We start from the raw sequence: 14,870 nt of genomic DNA, 5'->3' as shown, positions 1-14,870 counted from the left end.
GAGTGGATGCCTGGAGCGTCCACTCCTCGGAAGCTAGTGGCAATATCCTCACGTTGGTGGGAATCCTGACGACGCAAGGAAACCTCCGTTGCGGGTATTTGGGGATCTTCGGCCGAGTCCGCGGAAGAACGAGCAACCACAGTGGGAGAGTTGGAAAAAGTTGGCGTCGGCATAGATTCGAGGGGCGCGGAGCTGATCGGCAGACCATCCGCAAATCTAGAGCTTGAAGCCGGAGTATCATCGACAACCGCCCGCGAGGCAGCAGGCTCCCCGCGCACAGGCGGCGCCGACTCGCCTCGGCTGCGGAAGTCAGCAGCGGCAGCGTATGACAACTTCATACCAACAACAGGGCCGGAGCTCGGCATCTCGTCACGCGGTAACTGCGGGACACGCCTCCGTGAACATTCTGCACGAATGTGTTCCGTGGAATTGCATAAAGCGCAAGTCCGCGGTTGCCCATCATAGATAATCAAAGCACGATACCCACAAATATTAAGATAAGAGGGGACATGCTTCTGTAATTCAATCTTAATTTGCCTTACGCCGTTCAAGACAGGAAACATATGAGCTTCAGACCACCTTTCTGCCACATTGGAAATAATTCTGCCATAAGGCCGAAGGGCAACATTAAGTTCTTCGGGCGGAATTTCAAAAGGGAGCTCAAACACTCTGATCGTACGAATCCCGTACCCAGCATGACTAACAGCAACGTCACTCACATTCCCATCAGAATGATTAAACTTCACGCTACCTCCGCAACGATCCACAATGGAACTACATAATTCTGGACTTTTCATCTTCAGATACACAGCATTTGTCACAAACGAGAGATAAACTCCGACAACATCATCACCGTTAATCAATACTTTTTCGATAAACCATGCTTTAATTTCAAATGCTTTAGGTCGAACGAAATTTCGATCGAAAGTAAACTTGATTGTGTCTTTCCTCAAATAATTCGACCTATTCATTCTAGAACTTCATGAATACAAGTGCAACACGAATAGCGGCTTAGCAGCACCACTAACCTCAAACGCAGAGACTCAGCCTGTGTTTACTACAGCCAGACGTCCAGCTCCGCCACACGTCCGTCCCGCTCGGCGGCTGACTCGCAACTGACTGAGCTATACCCCCTTTCACAAACTTTCTATCCCCATAACTTAAGGAAAATTATTATACTCTGTCTGGCTAAAGACGTCTAATCGAGCAAAATATTGCGTAATCATTATCTCTCAGTTATATATTAGCGTTAAACGATATAAATAACAAAAATATTAGACACTTCGCGCCTGGAGAAAGTGCGAGTCGGCGCCTTCACCTTAATGTCAGAATGCGAAAATTCACTAGTAGCTTTTTTCAAGCAGGTTCTGTTCGTCCGTTCTCTGTAATCGTTTGGTATCTGATTAAATTGACATACTCGTCCATGGCTTCCGTAAACGAAAATTTCACTGTGCCCCCGACGTGATTTGAACACGCAACATTCTGATCTGCAGTCAGACGCGGTACCGTTGCGCCACGGAGTCGACGCTGCTAAGCTCTTATCATGAATAGGTTCCTCGAACACTTACTGTACCGTTCAAACCTAAGAAATAATGACAGTAGGATACACGAGAGACTCTTCCCAGATGTACTTGCTCTGGCGGGGGTGTAACTCAGTGGTAGAGTGTCTGCTTCGCATGCAGAAAGTCCTGGGTTCAAATCCCAGCTCCTCCAATTTTTGTTTCTCCGTGCAGCAGTATATGAAAACTTTTGCCTAGCACCATATTCTATCCAATTCAGCGTACAAGATTCTTCCCCAAGCAAGTGGATTTCTTACAGTTCGACGCCATAGCGGGAGGACGATGACCTGCAAGACCCTGGCCTGCGATCCCCCCATTGAAATGTTGCTCCAAAGCCTTCGGTATGGCGTGCGGAGTGCATCTCAATCATTTCAAACATGTATTTGCAACTAAATGCGACAATCGTTATTTGTTTTTTCAAGGTACTGAAAAATGAAGGGGGCACCCGGGATTCAACCGGGGACCTCTCGATCTGCAGTCGAATGCTCTACGACTGAGCTATACCCCCTTTCACAAACTTTCTATCCCCATAACTTAAGGAAAATTATTATACTCTGTCTGGCTAAAGACGTCTAATCGAGCAAAATATTGCGTAATCATTATCTCTCAGTTATATATTAGCGTTAAACGATATAAATAACAAAAATATTAGACACTTCGCGCCTGGAGAAAGTGCGAGTCGGCGCCTTCACCTTAATGTCAGAATGCGAAAATTCACTAGTAGCTTTTTTCAAGCAGGTTCTGTTCGTCCGTTCTCTGTAATCGTTTGGTACCTGATTAAATTGACATACTCGTCCATGGCTTCCGTAAACGAAAATTTCACTGTGACCCCGACGTGATTTGAACACGCAACCTTCTGATCTGGAGTCAGACGCGCTACCGTTGCGCCACGGAGTCGACGCTGCTAAGCTCTTATCATGAATAGGTTCCTCGAACACTTACTGTACCGTTCAAACCTAAGAAATAATGACAGTAGGATCCACGAGAGACTCTTCCCAGATGTACTTGCTCTGGCGGGGGTGTAACTCAGTGGTAGAGTGTCTGCTTCGCATGCAGAAAGTCCTGGGTTCAAATCCCAGCTCCTCCAATTTTTGTTTCTCCGTGCAGCAGTATATGAAAACTTTTGCCTAGCACCATATTCTATCAAATTCAGCGTACAAGATTCTTCCCCAAGCAAGTGGATTTCTTACAGTTCGACGCCATAGCGGGAGGACGATGACCTGCAAGACCCTGGCCTGCGATCCCCCCATTGAAATGTTGCTCCAAAGCCTTCGGTATGGCGTGCGGAGTGCATCTCAATCATTTCAAACATGTATTTGCAACTAAATGCGACAATCGTTATTTGTTTTTTCAAGATACTGAAAAATGAAGGGGGCACCCGGGATTGAACCGGTGACCTCTCGACCTGCAGTCGAATGCTCTACGACTGAGCTATACCCCCTTTCACAAACTTTCTATCCCCATAACTTAAGGAAAATTATTATACTCTGTCTGGCTACAGACGTCTAATCGAGCAAAATATTGCGTAATCATTATCTCTCAGTTATATATTAGCGTTAAACGATATAAATAACAAAAATATTAGACACTTCGCGCCTGGAGAAAGTGCGAGTCGGCGCCTTCACCTTAATGTCAGAATGCGAAAATTCACTAGTAGCTTTTTTCAAGCAGGTTCTGTTCGTCCGTTCTCTGTAATCGTTTGGTATCTGATTAAATTGACATACTCGTCCATGGCTTCCGTAAACGAAAATTTCACTGTGACCCCGACGTGATTTGAACACGCAACCTTCTGATCTGGAGTCAGACGCGCTACCGTTGCGCCACGGAGTCGACGCTGCTAAGCTCTTATCATGAATAGGTTCCTCGAACACTTACTGTACCGTTCAAACCTAAGAAATAATGACAGTAGGATCCACGAGAGACTCTTCCCAGATGTACTTGCTCTGGCGGGGGTGTAACTCAGTGGTAGAGTGTCTGCTTCGCATGCAGAAAGTCCTGGGTTCAAATCCCAGCTCCTCCAATTTTTGTTTCTCCGTGCAGCAGTATATGAAAACTTTTGCCTAGCACCATATTCTATCAAATTCAGCGTACAAGATTCTTCCCCAAGCAAGTGGATTTCTTACAGTTCGACGCCATAGCGGGAGGACGATGACCTGCAAGACCCTGGCCTGCGATCCCCCCATTGAAATGTTGCTCCAAAGCCTTCGGTATGGCGTGCGGAGTGCATCTCAATCATTTCAAACATGTATTTGCAACTAAATGCGACAATCGTTATTTGTTTTTTCAAGATACTGAAAAATGAAGGGGGCACCCGGGATTGAACCGGGGACCTCTCGATCTGCAGTCGAATGCTCTACGACTGAGCAATACCCCCTTTCACAAACTTTCTATCCCCATAACTTAAGGAAAATTATTATACTCTGTCTGGCTAAAGACGTCTAATCGAGCAAAATATTGCGTAATCATTATCTCTCAGTTATATATTAGCGTTAAACGATATAGATAACAAAAATATTAAACACTTCGCGCCTGGAGAAAGTGCGAGTCGGCGCCTTCACCTTAATGTCAGAATGCGAAAATTCACTAGTAGCTTTTTTCAAGCAGGTTCTGTTCGTCCGTTCTCTGTAATAGTTTGGTATCTGATTAAATTGACATACTCGTCCATGGCTTCCGTAAACGAAAATTTCACTGTGACCCCGACGTGATTTGAACACGCAACCTTCTGATCTGGAGTCAGGCGCGCTACCGTTGCGCCACGGAGTCGACGCTGCTAAGCTCTTATCATGAATAGGTTCCTCGAACACTTACTGTACCGTTCAAACCTAAGAAATAATGACAGTAGGATCCACGAGAGACTCTTCCCAGATGTACTTGCTCTGGCGGGGGTGTAACTCAGTGGTAGAGTGTCTGCTTCGCATGCAGAAAGTCCTGGGTTCAAATCCCAGCTCCTCCAATTTTTGTTTCTCCGTGCAGCAGTATATGAAAACTTTTGCCTAGCACCATATTCTATCAAATTCAGCGTACAAGATTCTTCCCCAAGCAAGTGGATTTCTTACAGTTCGACGCCATAGCGGGAGGACGATGACCTGCAAGACCCTGGCCTGCGATCCCCCCATTGAAATGTTGCTCCAAAGCCTTCGGTATGGCGTGCGGAGTGCATCTCAATCATTTCAAACATGTATTTGCAACTAAATGCGACAATCGTTATTTGTTTTTTCAAGATACTGAAAAATGAAGGGGGCACCCGGGATTGAACCGGTGACCTCTCGACCTGCAGTCGAATGCTCTACGACTGAGCTATACCCCCTTTCACAAACTTTTTATCCCCATAACTTAAGGAAAATTATTATACTCTGTCTGGCTACAGACGTCTAATCGAGCAAAATATTGCGTAATCATTATCTCTCAGTTATATATTAGCGTTAAACGATATAAATAACAAAAATATTAGACACTTCGCGCCTGGAGAAAGTGCGAGTCGGCGCCTTCACCTTAATGTCAGAATGCGAAAATTCACTAGTAGCTTTTTTCAAGCAGGTTCTGTTCGTCCGTTCTTTGTAATCGTTTGGTATCTGATTAAATTGACATACTCGTCCATGGCTTCCGTAAACGAAAATTTCACTGTGACCCCGACGAGATTTGAACACGCAACCTTCTGATCTGGAGTCAGACGCGCTACCGTTGCGCCACGGAGTCGACGCTGCTAAGCTCTTATCATGAATAGGTTCCTCGAACACTTACTGTACCGTTCAAACCTAAGAAATAATGACAGTAGGATCCACGAGAGACTCTTCCCAGATGTACTTGCTCTGGCGGGGGTGTAACTCAGTGGTAGAGTGTCTGCTTCGCATGCAGAAAGTCCTGGGTTCAAATCCCAGCTCCTCCAATTTTTGTTTCTCCGTGCAGCAGTATATGAAAACTTTTGCCTAGCACCATATTCTATCAAATTCAGCGTACAAGATTCTTCCCCAAGCAAGTGGATTTCTTACAGTTCGACGCCATAGCGGGAGGACGATGACCTGCAAGACCCTGGCCTGCGATCCCCCCATTGAAATGTTGCTCCAAAGCCTTCGGTATGGCGTGCGGAGTGCATCTCAATCATTTCAAACATGTATTTGCAACTAAATGCGACAATCGTTATTTGTTTTTTCAAGATACTGAAAAATGAAGGGGGCACCCGGGATTGAACCGGGGACCTCTCGATCTGCAGTCGAATGCTCTACGACTGAGCAATACCTCCTTTCACAAACTTTCTATCCCCATAACTTAAGGAAAATTATTATACTCTGTCTGGCTAAAGACGTCTAATCGAGCAAAATATTGCGTAATCATTATCTCTCAGTTATATATTAGCGTTAAACGATATAAATAACAAAAATATTAAACACTTCGCGCCTGGAGAAAGTGCGAGTCGGCGCCTTCACCTTAATGTCAGAATGCGAAAATTCACTAGTAGCTTTTTTCAAGCAGGTTCTGTTCGTCCGTTCTCTGTAATCGTTTGGTATCTGATTAAATTGCCATACTCGTCCATGGCTTCCGTAAACGAAAATTTCACTGTGACCCCGACGTGATTTGAACACGCAACCTTCTGATCTGGAGTCAGACGCGCTACCGTTGCGCCACGGAGTCGACGCTGCTAAGCTCTTATCATGAATAGGTTCCTCGAACACTTACTGTACAGTTCAAACCTAAGAAATAATGACAGTAGGATCCACGAGAGACTCTTCCCAGATGTACTTGCTCTGGCGGGGGTGTAACTCAGTGGTAGAGTGTCTGCTTCGCATGCAGTAAGTCCTGGTTTCAAATCCCAGCTCCTCCAATTTTTGTTTCTCCGTGCAGCAGTATATGAAAACTTTTGCCTAGCACCATATTCTATCAAATTCAGCGTACAAGATTCTTCCCCAAGCAAGTGGATTTCTTACAGTTCGACGCCATAGCGGGAGGACGATGACCTGCAAGACCCTGGCCTGCAATCCCCCCATTGAAATGTTGCTCCAAAGCCTTCGGTATGGCGTGCGGAGTGCATCTCAATCATTTCAAACATGTATTTGCAACTAAATGCGACAATCGTTATTTGTTTTTTCAAGATACTGAAAAATGAAGGGGGCACCCGGGATTGAACCGGGGACCTCTCGATCTGCAGTCGAATGCTCTACGACTGAGCTATACCCCCTTTCACAAACTTTCTATCCCCATAACTTAAGGAAAATTATTATACTCTGTCTGGCTAAAGACGTCTAATCGAGCAAAATATTGCGTAATCATTATCTCTCAGTTATATATTAGCGTTAAACGATATAAATAACAAAAATATTAGACACTTCGCGCCTGGAGAAAGTGCGAGTCGGCGCCTTCACCTTAATGTCAGAATGCGAAAATTCACTAGTAGCTTTTTTCAAGCAGGTTCTGTTCGTCCGTTCTCTGTAATCGTTTGGTATCTGATTAAATTGACATACTCGTCCATGGCTTCCGTAAACGAAAATTTCACTGTGATCCCGACGTGATTTGAACACGCAATCTTCTGATCTGGAGTCAGACGCGCTACCGTTGCGCCACGGAGTCGACGCTGCTAAGCTCTTATCATGAATAGGTTCCTCGAACACTTACTGTACCGTTCAAACCTAAGAAATAATGACAGTAGGATCCACGAGAGACTCTTCCCAGATGTACTTGCTCTGGCGGGGGTGTAACTCAGTGGTAGAGTGTCTGCTTCGCATGCAGAAAGTCCTGGTTTCAAATCCCAGCTCCTCCAATTTTTGTTTCTCCGTGCAGCAGTATATGAAAACTTTTGCCTAGCACCATATTCTATCAAATTCAGCGTACAAGATTCTTCCCCAAGCAAGTGGATTTCTTACAGTTCGACGCCATAGCGGGAGGACGATGACCTGCAAGACCCTGGCCTGCGATCCCCCCATTGAAATGTTGCTCCAAAGCCTTCGGTATGGCGTGCGGAGTGCATCTCAATCATTTCAAACATGTATTTGCAACTAAATGCGACAATCGTTATTTGTTTTTTCAAGATACTGAAAAATGAAGGGGGCACCCGGGATTGAACCGGGGACCTCTCGATCTGCAGTCGAATGCTCTACGACTGAGCTATACCCCCTTTCACAAACTTTCTATCCCCATAACTTAAGGAAAATTATTATACTCTGTCTGGCTAAAGACGTCTAATCGAGCAAAATATTGCGTAATCATTATCTCTCAGTTATATATTAGCGTTAAACGATATAAATAACAAAAATATTAGACACTTCGCGCCTGGAGAAAGTGCGAGTCGGCGCCTTCACCTTAATGTCAGAATGCGAAAATTCACTAGTAGCTTTTTTCAAGCAGGTTCTGTTCGTCCGTTCTCTGTAACCGTTTGGTATCTGATTAAATTGACATACTCGTCCATGGCTTCCGTAAACGAAAATTTCACTGTGACCCCGACGTGATTTGAACACGCAACCTTCTGATCTGGAGTCAGACGCGCTACCATTGCGCCACGGAGTCGACGCTGCTAGGCTCTTATCATGAATAGGTTCCTCGAACACTTACTGTACCGTTCAAACCTAAGAAATAATGACAGTAGGATCCACGAGAGACTCTTCCCAGATGTACTTGCTCTGGCGGGGGTGTAACTCAGTGGTAGAGTGTCTGCTTCGCATGCAGAAAGTCCTGGGTTCAAATCCCAGCTCCTCCAATTTTTGTTTCTCCGTGCAGCAGTATATGAAAACTTTTGCCTAGCACCATATTCTATCAAATTCAGCGTACAAGATTCTTCCCCAAGCAAGTGGATTTCTTACAGTTCGACGCCATAGCGGGAGGACGATGACCTGCAAGACCCTGGCCTGCGATCCCCCCATTGAAATGTTGCTCCAAAGCCTTCGGTATGGCGTGCGGAGTGCATCTCAATCATTTCAAACATGTATTTGCAACTAAATGCGACAATCGTTATTTGTTTTTTCAAGATACTGAAAAATGAAGGGGGCACCCGGGATTGAACCGGGGACCTCTCGATCTGCAGTCGAATGCTCTACGACTGAGCTATACCCCCTTTCACAAACTTTCTATCCCCATAACTTAAGGAAAATTATTATACTCTGTCTGGCTAAAGACGTCTAATCGAGCAAAATATTGCGTAATCATTATCTCTCAGTTATATATTAGCGTTAAACGATATAAATAACAAAAATATTAGACACTTCGCGCCTGGAGAAAGTGCGAGTAGGCGCCTTCACCTTAATGTCAGAATGCGAAAATTCACTAGTAGCTTTTTTCAAGCAGGTTCTGTTCGTCCGTTCTCTGTAATCGTTTGGTATCTGATTAAATTGACATACTCGTCCATGGCTTCCGTAAACGAAAATTTCACTGTGATCCCGACGTGATTTGAACACGCAACCTTCTGATCTGGAGTCAGACGCGCTACCGTTGCGCCACGGAGTCGACGCTGCTAAGCTCTTATCATGAATAGGTTCCTCGAACACTTACTGTACCGTTCAAACCTAAGAAATAATGACAGTAGGATCCACGAGAGACTCTTCCCAGATGTAATTGCTCTGGCGGGGGTGTAACTCAGTGGTAGAGTGTCTGCTTCGCATGCAGAAAGTCCTGGTTTCAAATCCCAGCTCCTCCAATTTTTGTTTCTCCGTGCAGCAGTATATGAAAACTTTTGCCTAGCACCATATTCTATCAAATTCAGCGTACGAGATTCTTCCCCAAGCAAGTGGATTTCTTACAGTTCGACGCCATAGCGGGAGGACGATGACCTGCAAGACCCTGGCCTGCGATCCCCCCATTGAAATGTTGCTCCAAAGCCTTCGGTATGGCGTGCGGAGTGCATCTCAATCATTTCAAACATGTATTTGCAACTAAATGCGACAATCGTTATTTGTTTTTTCAAGATACTGAAAAATGAAGGGGGCACCCGGGATTGAACCGCGGACCTCTCGATCTGCAGTCGAATGCTCTACGACTGAGCTATACCCCCTTTCACAAACATTCTATCCCCATAACTTAAGGAAAATTATTATACTCTGTCTGGCTAAAGACGTCTAATCGAGCAAAATATTGCGTAATCATTATCTCTCAGTTATATATTAGCGTTAAACGATATAAATAACAAAAATATTAGACACTTCGCGCCTGGAGAAAGTGCGAGTCGGCGCCTTCACCTTAATGTCAGAATGCGAAAATTCACTAGTAGCTTTTTTCAAGCAAGTTCTGTTCGTCCGTTCTCTGTAACCGTTTGGTATCTGATTAAATTGACATACTCGTCCATGGCTTCCGTAAACGAAAATTTCACTGTGACCCCGACGTGATTTGAACACGCAACCTTCTGATCTGGAGTCAGACGCGCTACCATTGCGCCACGGAGTCGACGCTGCTAAGCTCTTATCATGAATAGGTTCCTCGAACACTTACTGTACCGTTCAAACCTAAGAAATAATGACAGTAGGATCCACGAGAGACTCTTCCCAGATGTACTTGCTCTGGCGGGGGTGTAACTCAGTGGTAGAGTGTCTGCTTCGCATGCAGAAAGTCCTGGGTTCAAATCCCAGCTCCTCCAATTTTTGTTTCTCCGTGCAGCAGTATATGAAAACTTTTGCCTAGCACCATATTCTATCAAATTCAGCGTACAAGATTCTTCCCCAAGCAAGTGGATTTCTTACAGTTCGACGCCATAGCGGGAGGACGATGACCTGCAAGACCCTGGCCTGCGATCCCCCCATTGAAATGTTGCTCCAAAGCCTTCGGTATGGCGTGCGGAGTGCATCTCAATCATTTCAAACATGTATTTGCAACTAAATGCGACAATCGTTATTTGTTTTTTCAAGATACTGAAAAATGAAGGGGGCACCCGGGATTGAACCGGGGACCTCTCGATCTGCAGTCGAATGCTCTACGACTGAGCTATACCCCCTTTCACAAACTTTCTATCCCCATAACTTAAGGAAAATTATTATACTCTGTCTGGCTAAAGACGTCTAATCGAGCAAAATATTGCGTAATCATTATCTCTCAGTTATATATTAGCGTTAAACGATATAAATAACAAAAATATTAGACACTTCGCGCCTGGAGAAAGTGCGAGTCGGCGCCTTCACCTTAATGTCAGAATGCGAAAATTCACTAGTAGCTTTTTTCAAGCAGGTTCTGTTCGTCCGTTCTCTGTAATCGTTTGGTATCTGATTAAATTGACATACTCGTCCATGGCTTCCGTAAACGAAAATTTCACTGTGACCCCGACGTGATTTGAACACGCAACCTTCTGATCTGGAGTCAGACGCGCTACCGTTGCGCCACGGAGTCGACGCTGCTAAGCTCTTATCATGAATAGGTTCCTCGAACACTTACTGTACCGTTCAAACCTAAGAAATAATGACAGTAGGATCCACGAGAGACTCTTCCCAGATGTACTTGCTCTGCCAGGGGTGTAACTCAGTGGTAGAGTGTCTGCTTCGCATGCAGAAAGTCCTGGGTTCAAATCCCAGCTCCTCCAATTTTTGTTTCTCCGTGCAGCAGTATATGAAAACTTTTGCCTAGCACCATATTCTATCAAATTCAGCGTACAAGATTCTTCCCCAAGCAAGTGGATTTCTTACAGTTCGACGCCATAGCGGGAGGACGATGACCTGCAAGACCCTGGCCTGCGATCCCCCCATTGAAATGTTGCTCCAAAGCCTTCGGTATGGCGTGCGGAGTGCATCTCAATCATTTCAAACATGTATTTGCAACTAAATGCGACAATCGTTATTTGTTTTTTCAAGATACTGAAAAATGAAGGGGGCACCCGGGATTGAACCGGGGACCTCTCGATCTGCAGTCGAATGCTCTACGACTGAGCTATACCCCCTTTCACAAACTTTCTATCCCCATAACTTAAGGAAAATTATTATACTCTGTCTGGCTAAAGACGTCTAATCGAGCAAAATATTGCGTAATCATTATCTCTCAGTTATATATTAGCGTTAAACGATATAAATAACAAAAATATTAGACACTTCGCGCCTGGAGAAAGTGCGAGTCGGCGCCTTCACCTTAATGTCAGAATGCGAAAATTCACTAGTAGCTTTTTTCAAGCAGGTTCTGTTCGTCCGTTCTCTGTAATCGTTTGGTATCTGATTAAATTGACATACTCGTCCATGGCTTCCGTAAACGAAAATTTCACTGTGACCCCGACGTGATTTGAACACGCAACCTTCTGATCTGGAGTCAGACGCGCTACCGTTGCGCCACGGAGTCGACGCTGCTAAGCTCTTATCATGAATAGGTTCCTCGAACACTTACTGTACCGTTCAAACCTAAGAAATAATGACAGTAGGATCCACGAGAGACTCTTCCCAGATGTACTTGCTCTGGCAGGGGTGTAACTCAGTGGTAGAGTGTCTGCTTCGCATGCAGAAAGTCCTGGGTTCAAATCCCAGCTCCTCCAATTTTTGTTTCTCCGTGCAGCAGTATATGAAAACTTTTGCCTAGCACCATATTCTATCAAATTCAGCGTACAAGATTCTTCCCCAAGCAAGTGGATTTCTTACAGTTCGACGCCATAGCGGGAGGACGATGACCTGCAAGACCCTGGCCTGCGATCCCCCCATTGAAATGTTGCTCCAAAGCCTTCGGTATGGCGTGCGGAGTGCATCTCAATCATTTCAAACATGTATTTGCAACTAAATGCGACAATCGTTATTTGTTTTTTCAAGATACTGAAAAATAAAGGAGGCACCCGGGATTGAACCGGGGACCTCTCGATCTGCAGTCGAATGCTCTACGACTGAGCTATACCCCCTGTCAGAAACTTTCTATCCCCATAACTTAAGGAAAATTATTATACTCTGTCTGGCTAAAGACGTCTAATCGAGCAAAATATTGCGTAATCATTATCTCTCAGTTATATATTAGCGTTAAACGATATAAATAACAAAAATATTAGACACTTCGCGCCTGGAGAAAGTGCGAGTCGGCGCCTTCACCTTAATGTCAGAATGCGAAAATTCACTAGTAGCTTTTTTCAAGCAGGTTCTGTTCGTCCGTTCTCTGTAATCGTTTGGTATCTGATTAAATTGACATACTCGTCCATGGCTTCCGTAAACGAAAATTTCACTGTGACCCCGACGTGATTTGAACACGCAACCTTCTGATCTGGAGTCAGACGCGCTACCGTTGCGCCACGGAGACGACGCTGCTAAGCTCTTATCATGAATAGGTTCCTCGAACACTTACTGTACCGTTCAAACCTAAGAAATAATGACAGTAGGATCCACGAGAGACTCTTCCCAGATGTACTTGCTCTGGCGGGGGTGTAACTCAGTGGTAGAGTGTCTGCTTCGCATGCAGAAAGTCCTGGGTTCAAATCCCAGCTCCTCCAATTTTTGTTTCTCCGTGCAGCAGTATATGAAAACTTTTGCCTAGCACCATATTCTATCAAATTCAGCGTACAAGATTCTTCCCCAAGCAAGTGGATTTCTTACAGTTCGACGCCATAGCGGGAGGACGATGACCTGCAAGACCCTGGCCTGCGATCCCCCCATTGAAATGTTGCTCCAAAGCCTTCGGTATGGCGTGCGGAGTGCATCTCAATCATTTCAAACATGTATTTGCAACTAAACGCGACAATCGTTATTTGTTTTTTCAAGATACTGAAAAATGAAGGGGGCACCCGGGATTGAACCGGGGACCTCTCGATCTGCAGTCGAATGCTCTACGACTGAGCTATACCCCCTTTCACAAACTTTCTATCCCCATAACTTAAGGAAAATTATTATACTCTGTCTGGCTAAAGACGTCTAATCGAGCAAAATATTGCGTAATCATTATCTCTCAGTTATATATTAGCGTTAAACGATATAAATAACAAAAATATTAGACACTTCGCGCCTGGAGAAAGTGCGAGTCGGCGCCTTCACCTTAATGTCAGAATGCGAAAATTCACTAGTAGCTTTTTTCAAGCAGGTTCTGTTCGTCCGTTCTCTGTAATCGTTTGGTATCTGATTAAATTGACATACTCGTCCATGGCTTCCGTAAACGAAAATTTCACTGTGACCCCGACGTGATTTGAACACGCAACCTTCTCATCTGGAGTCAGACGCGCTACCGTTGCGCCACGGAGTCGACGCTGCTAAGCTCTTATCATGAATAGGTTCCTCGAACACTTACTGTACCTTTCAAACCTAAGAAATAATGACAGTAGGATCCACGAGAGACTCTTCCCAGATGTACTTGCTCTGGCGGGGGTGTAACTCAGTGGTAGAGTGTCTGCTTCGCATGCAGAAAGTCCTGGGTTCAAATCCCAGCTCCTCCAATTTTTGTTTCTCCGTGCAGCAGTATATGAAAACTTTTGCCTAGCACCATATTCTATCAAATTCAGCGTACAAGATTCTTCCCCAAGCAAGTGGATTTCTTACAGTTCGACGCCATAGCGGGAGGACGATGACCTGCAAGACCCTGGCCTGCGATCCCCCCATTGAAATGTTGCTCCAAAGCCTTCGGTATGGCGTGCGGAGTGCATCTCAATCATTTCAAACATGTATTTGCAACTAAATGCGACAATCGTTATTTGTTTTTTCAAGATACTGAAAAATGAAGGGGGCACCCGGGATTGAACCGGGGACCTCTCGATCTGCAGTCGAATGCTCTACGACTGAGCTATACCCCCTTTCACAAACTTTCTATCCCCATAACTTAAGGAAAATTATTATACTCTGTCTGGCTAAAGACGTCTAATCGAGCAAAATATTGCGTAATCATTATCTCTCAGTTATATATTAGCGTTAAACGATATAAATAACAAAAATATTAGACACTTCGCGCCTGGAGAAAGTGCGAGTCGGCGCCTTCACCTTAATGTCAGAATGCGAAAATTCACTAGTAGCTTTTTTCAAGCAGGTTTTGTTCGTCCGTTCTCTGTAATCGTTTGGTATCTGATTAAATTGACATACTCGTCCATGGCTTCCGTAAACGAAAATTTCACTGTGACCCCGACGTGATTTGAACACGCAACCTTCTAATCTGGAGTCAGACGCGCTACCGTTGCGCCACGGAGTCGACGCTGCTAAGCTCTTATCATGAATAGGTTCCTCGAACACTTACTGTACCGTTCAAACCTAAGAAATAATGACAGTAGGATCCGCGAGAGACTCTTCCCAGATGTACTTGCTCTGGCGGGGGTGTAACTCAGTGGTAGAGTGTCTGCTTCGCATGCAGAAAGTCCTGGGTTCAAATCCCAGCTCCTCCAATTTTTGTTTCTCCGTGCAGCAGTATATGAAAACTTTTGCCTAGCACCATATTCTATCAAATTCAGCGTACAAGATTCTTCCCCAAGCAAGTGGA

The 14,870-nt window shown here is 44.8% G+C and overlaps 44 non-coding genes across 44 annotated transcripts; 15 read left to right on the top strand and 29 right to left on the bottom strand.

Moving 5' to 3' along the window:
* Nucleotides 1-1,451: 1,451 nt before the first annotated feature.
* On the bottom strand, nt 1,452-1,523 carry Trnac-gca (transfer RNA cysteine (anticodon GCA)). The gene has a single exon. It is a non-coding gene; the product is annotated as a tRNA-Cys (tRNA).
* Nucleotides 1,524-1,641: 118 nt separating this feature from the next.
* Trnaa-cgc (transfer RNA alanine (anticodon CGC)) lies at nt 1,642-1,713 on the top strand. Its single transcript has one exon. It is a non-coding gene; the product is annotated as a tRNA-Ala (tRNA).
* A 282-nt stretch (nt 1,714-1,995) lies between these two features.
* On the bottom strand, nt 1,996-2,067 carry Trnac-gca (transfer RNA cysteine (anticodon GCA)). Its single transcript has one exon. It is a non-coding gene; the product is annotated as a tRNA-Cys (tRNA).
* A 317-nt stretch (nt 2,068-2,384) lies between these two features.
* On the bottom strand, nt 2,385-2,456 carry Trnaw-cca (transfer RNA tryptophan (anticodon CCA)). The gene has a single exon. It is a non-coding gene; the product is annotated as a tRNA-Trp (tRNA).
* Nucleotides 2,457-2,574: 118 nt separating this feature from the next.
* Trnaa-cgc (transfer RNA alanine (anticodon CGC)) lies at nt 2,575-2,646 on the top strand. The gene has a single exon. It is a non-coding gene; the product is annotated as a tRNA-Ala (tRNA).
* A 282-nt stretch (nt 2,647-2,928) lies between these two features.
* Nucleotides 2,929-3,000, bottom strand: Trnac-gca (transfer RNA cysteine (anticodon GCA)). Its single transcript has one exon. It is a non-coding gene; the product is annotated as a tRNA-Cys (tRNA).
* Nucleotides 3,001-3,317: 317 nt separating this feature from the next.
* On the bottom strand, nt 3,318-3,389 carry Trnaw-cca (transfer RNA tryptophan (anticodon CCA)). Its single transcript has one exon. It is a non-coding gene; the product is annotated as a tRNA-Trp (tRNA).
* Nucleotides 3,390-3,507: 118 nt separating this feature from the next.
* Trnaa-cgc (transfer RNA alanine (anticodon CGC)) lies at nt 3,508-3,579 on the top strand. The gene has a single exon. It is a non-coding gene; the product is annotated as a tRNA-Ala (tRNA).
* Nucleotides 3,580-3,861: 282 nt separating this feature from the next.
* On the bottom strand, nt 3,862-3,933 carry Trnac-gca (transfer RNA cysteine (anticodon GCA)). The gene has a single exon. It is a non-coding gene; the product is annotated as a tRNA-Cys (tRNA).
* Nucleotides 3,934-4,250: 317 nt separating this feature from the next.
* Trnaw-cca (transfer RNA tryptophan (anticodon CCA)) lies at nt 4,251-4,322 on the bottom strand. The gene has a single exon. It is a non-coding gene; the product is annotated as a tRNA-Trp (tRNA).
* A 118-nt stretch (nt 4,323-4,440) lies between these two features.
* Nucleotides 4,441-4,512, top strand: Trnaa-cgc (transfer RNA alanine (anticodon CGC)). The gene has a single exon. It is a non-coding gene; the product is annotated as a tRNA-Ala (tRNA).
* A 282-nt stretch (nt 4,513-4,794) lies between these two features.
* Nucleotides 4,795-4,866, bottom strand: Trnac-gca (transfer RNA cysteine (anticodon GCA)). The gene has a single exon. It is a non-coding gene; the product is annotated as a tRNA-Cys (tRNA).
* A 317-nt stretch (nt 4,867-5,183) lies between these two features.
* Nucleotides 5,184-5,255, bottom strand: Trnaw-cca (transfer RNA tryptophan (anticodon CCA)). Its single transcript has one exon. It is a non-coding gene; the product is annotated as a tRNA-Trp (tRNA).
* Nucleotides 5,256-5,373: 118 nt separating this feature from the next.
* On the top strand, nt 5,374-5,445 carry Trnaa-cgc (transfer RNA alanine (anticodon CGC)). Its single transcript has one exon. It is a non-coding gene; the product is annotated as a tRNA-Ala (tRNA).
* A 282-nt stretch (nt 5,446-5,727) lies between these two features.
* Nucleotides 5,728-5,799, bottom strand: Trnac-gca (transfer RNA cysteine (anticodon GCA)). Its single transcript has one exon. It is a non-coding gene; the product is annotated as a tRNA-Cys (tRNA).
* Nucleotides 5,800-6,116: 317 nt separating this feature from the next.
* On the bottom strand, nt 6,117-6,188 carry Trnaw-cca (transfer RNA tryptophan (anticodon CCA)). Its single transcript has one exon. It is a non-coding gene; the product is annotated as a tRNA-Trp (tRNA).
* Nucleotides 6,189-6,306: 118 nt separating this feature from the next.
* Trnaa-cgc (transfer RNA alanine (anticodon CGC)) lies at nt 6,307-6,378 on the top strand. The gene has a single exon. It is a non-coding gene; the product is annotated as a tRNA-Ala (tRNA).
* A 282-nt stretch (nt 6,379-6,660) lies between these two features.
* Trnac-gca (transfer RNA cysteine (anticodon GCA)) lies at nt 6,661-6,732 on the bottom strand. Its single transcript has one exon. It is a non-coding gene; the product is annotated as a tRNA-Cys (tRNA).
* A 317-nt stretch (nt 6,733-7,049) lies between these two features.
* Nucleotides 7,050-7,121, bottom strand: Trnaw-cca (transfer RNA tryptophan (anticodon CCA)). The gene has a single exon. It is a non-coding gene; the product is annotated as a tRNA-Trp (tRNA).
* A 118-nt stretch (nt 7,122-7,239) lies between these two features.
* Trnaa-cgc (transfer RNA alanine (anticodon CGC)) lies at nt 7,240-7,311 on the top strand. Its single transcript has one exon. It is a non-coding gene; the product is annotated as a tRNA-Ala (tRNA).
* Nucleotides 7,312-7,593: 282 nt separating this feature from the next.
* Nucleotides 7,594-7,665, bottom strand: Trnac-gca (transfer RNA cysteine (anticodon GCA)). The gene has a single exon. It is a non-coding gene; the product is annotated as a tRNA-Cys (tRNA).
* A 317-nt stretch (nt 7,666-7,982) lies between these two features.
* On the bottom strand, nt 7,983-8,054 carry Trnaw-cca (transfer RNA tryptophan (anticodon CCA)). The gene has a single exon. It is a non-coding gene; the product is annotated as a tRNA-Trp (tRNA).
* A 118-nt stretch (nt 8,055-8,172) lies between these two features.
* On the top strand, nt 8,173-8,244 carry Trnaa-cgc (transfer RNA alanine (anticodon CGC)). The gene has a single exon. It is a non-coding gene; the product is annotated as a tRNA-Ala (tRNA).
* Nucleotides 8,245-8,526: 282 nt separating this feature from the next.
* Trnac-gca (transfer RNA cysteine (anticodon GCA)) lies at nt 8,527-8,598 on the bottom strand. Its single transcript has one exon. It is a non-coding gene; the product is annotated as a tRNA-Cys (tRNA).
* Nucleotides 8,599-8,915: 317 nt separating this feature from the next.
* Trnaw-cca (transfer RNA tryptophan (anticodon CCA)) lies at nt 8,916-8,987 on the bottom strand. The gene has a single exon. It is a non-coding gene; the product is annotated as a tRNA-Trp (tRNA).
* A 118-nt stretch (nt 8,988-9,105) lies between these two features.
* Trnaa-cgc (transfer RNA alanine (anticodon CGC)) lies at nt 9,106-9,177 on the top strand. The gene has a single exon. It is a non-coding gene; the product is annotated as a tRNA-Ala (tRNA).
* Nucleotides 9,178-9,459: 282 nt separating this feature from the next.
* Nucleotides 9,460-9,531, bottom strand: Trnac-gca (transfer RNA cysteine (anticodon GCA)). Its single transcript has one exon. It is a non-coding gene; the product is annotated as a tRNA-Cys (tRNA).
* Nucleotides 9,532-9,848: 317 nt separating this feature from the next.
* Nucleotides 9,849-9,920, bottom strand: Trnaw-cca (transfer RNA tryptophan (anticodon CCA)). Its single transcript has one exon. It is a non-coding gene; the product is annotated as a tRNA-Trp (tRNA).
* A 118-nt stretch (nt 9,921-10,038) lies between these two features.
* On the top strand, nt 10,039-10,110 carry Trnaa-cgc (transfer RNA alanine (anticodon CGC)). Its single transcript has one exon. It is a non-coding gene; the product is annotated as a tRNA-Ala (tRNA).
* Nucleotides 10,111-10,392: 282 nt separating this feature from the next.
* Nucleotides 10,393-10,464, bottom strand: Trnac-gca (transfer RNA cysteine (anticodon GCA)). The gene has a single exon. It is a non-coding gene; the product is annotated as a tRNA-Cys (tRNA).
* A 317-nt stretch (nt 10,465-10,781) lies between these two features.
* Nucleotides 10,782-10,853, bottom strand: Trnaw-cca (transfer RNA tryptophan (anticodon CCA)). The gene has a single exon. It is a non-coding gene; the product is annotated as a tRNA-Trp (tRNA).
* A 118-nt stretch (nt 10,854-10,971) lies between these two features.
* Trnaa-cgc (transfer RNA alanine (anticodon CGC)) lies at nt 10,972-11,043 on the top strand. Its single transcript has one exon. It is a non-coding gene; the product is annotated as a tRNA-Ala (tRNA).
* Nucleotides 11,044-11,325: 282 nt separating this feature from the next.
* Trnac-gca (transfer RNA cysteine (anticodon GCA)) lies at nt 11,326-11,397 on the bottom strand. Its single transcript has one exon. It is a non-coding gene; the product is annotated as a tRNA-Cys (tRNA).
* Nucleotides 11,398-11,714: 317 nt separating this feature from the next.
* Nucleotides 11,715-11,786, bottom strand: Trnaw-cca (transfer RNA tryptophan (anticodon CCA)). Its single transcript has one exon. It is a non-coding gene; the product is annotated as a tRNA-Trp (tRNA).
* A 118-nt stretch (nt 11,787-11,904) lies between these two features.
* Nucleotides 11,905-11,976, top strand: Trnaa-cgc (transfer RNA alanine (anticodon CGC)). Its single transcript has one exon. It is a non-coding gene; the product is annotated as a tRNA-Ala (tRNA).
* Nucleotides 11,977-12,258: 282 nt separating this feature from the next.
* Nucleotides 12,259-12,330, bottom strand: Trnac-gca (transfer RNA cysteine (anticodon GCA)). The gene has a single exon. It is a non-coding gene; the product is annotated as a tRNA-Cys (tRNA).
* Nucleotides 12,331-12,647: 317 nt separating this feature from the next.
* Trnaw-cca (transfer RNA tryptophan (anticodon CCA)) lies at nt 12,648-12,719 on the bottom strand. The gene has a single exon. It is a non-coding gene; the product is annotated as a tRNA-Trp (tRNA).
* A 118-nt stretch (nt 12,720-12,837) lies between these two features.
* Nucleotides 12,838-12,909, top strand: Trnaa-cgc (transfer RNA alanine (anticodon CGC)). The gene has a single exon. It is a non-coding gene; the product is annotated as a tRNA-Ala (tRNA).
* A 282-nt stretch (nt 12,910-13,191) lies between these two features.
* On the bottom strand, nt 13,192-13,263 carry Trnac-gca (transfer RNA cysteine (anticodon GCA)). Its single transcript has one exon. It is a non-coding gene; the product is annotated as a tRNA-Cys (tRNA).
* A 317-nt stretch (nt 13,264-13,580) lies between these two features.
* On the bottom strand, nt 13,581-13,652 carry Trnaw-cca (transfer RNA tryptophan (anticodon CCA)). The gene has a single exon. It is a non-coding gene; the product is annotated as a tRNA-Trp (tRNA).
* A 118-nt stretch (nt 13,653-13,770) lies between these two features.
* On the top strand, nt 13,771-13,842 carry Trnaa-cgc (transfer RNA alanine (anticodon CGC)). The gene has a single exon. It is a non-coding gene; the product is annotated as a tRNA-Ala (tRNA).
* A 282-nt stretch (nt 13,843-14,124) lies between these two features.
* On the bottom strand, nt 14,125-14,196 carry Trnac-gca (transfer RNA cysteine (anticodon GCA)). The gene has a single exon. It is a non-coding gene; the product is annotated as a tRNA-Cys (tRNA).
* Nucleotides 14,197-14,513: 317 nt separating this feature from the next.
* Trnaw-cca (transfer RNA tryptophan (anticodon CCA)) lies at nt 14,514-14,585 on the bottom strand. The gene has a single exon. It is a non-coding gene; the product is annotated as a tRNA-Trp (tRNA).
* A 118-nt stretch (nt 14,586-14,703) lies between these two features.
* On the top strand, nt 14,704-14,775 carry Trnaa-cgc (transfer RNA alanine (anticodon CGC)). Its single transcript has one exon. It is a non-coding gene; the product is annotated as a tRNA-Ala (tRNA).
* The last annotated feature ends 95 nt before the right edge of the window (nt 14,776-14,870 follow it).

The sequence above is a fragment of the Schistocerca gregaria genome, chromosome 3 (genome assembly GCF_023897955.1).
Source record: "Schistocerca gregaria isolate iqSchGreg1 chromosome 3, iqSchGreg1.2, whole genome shotgun sequence".
In the NCBI taxonomy this organism is placed as follows: domain Eukaryota; kingdom Metazoa; phylum Arthropoda; class Insecta; order Orthoptera; family Acrididae; genus Schistocerca; species Schistocerca gregaria.
This window is presented reverse-complemented; position numbering and strand designations above follow the sequence as displayed.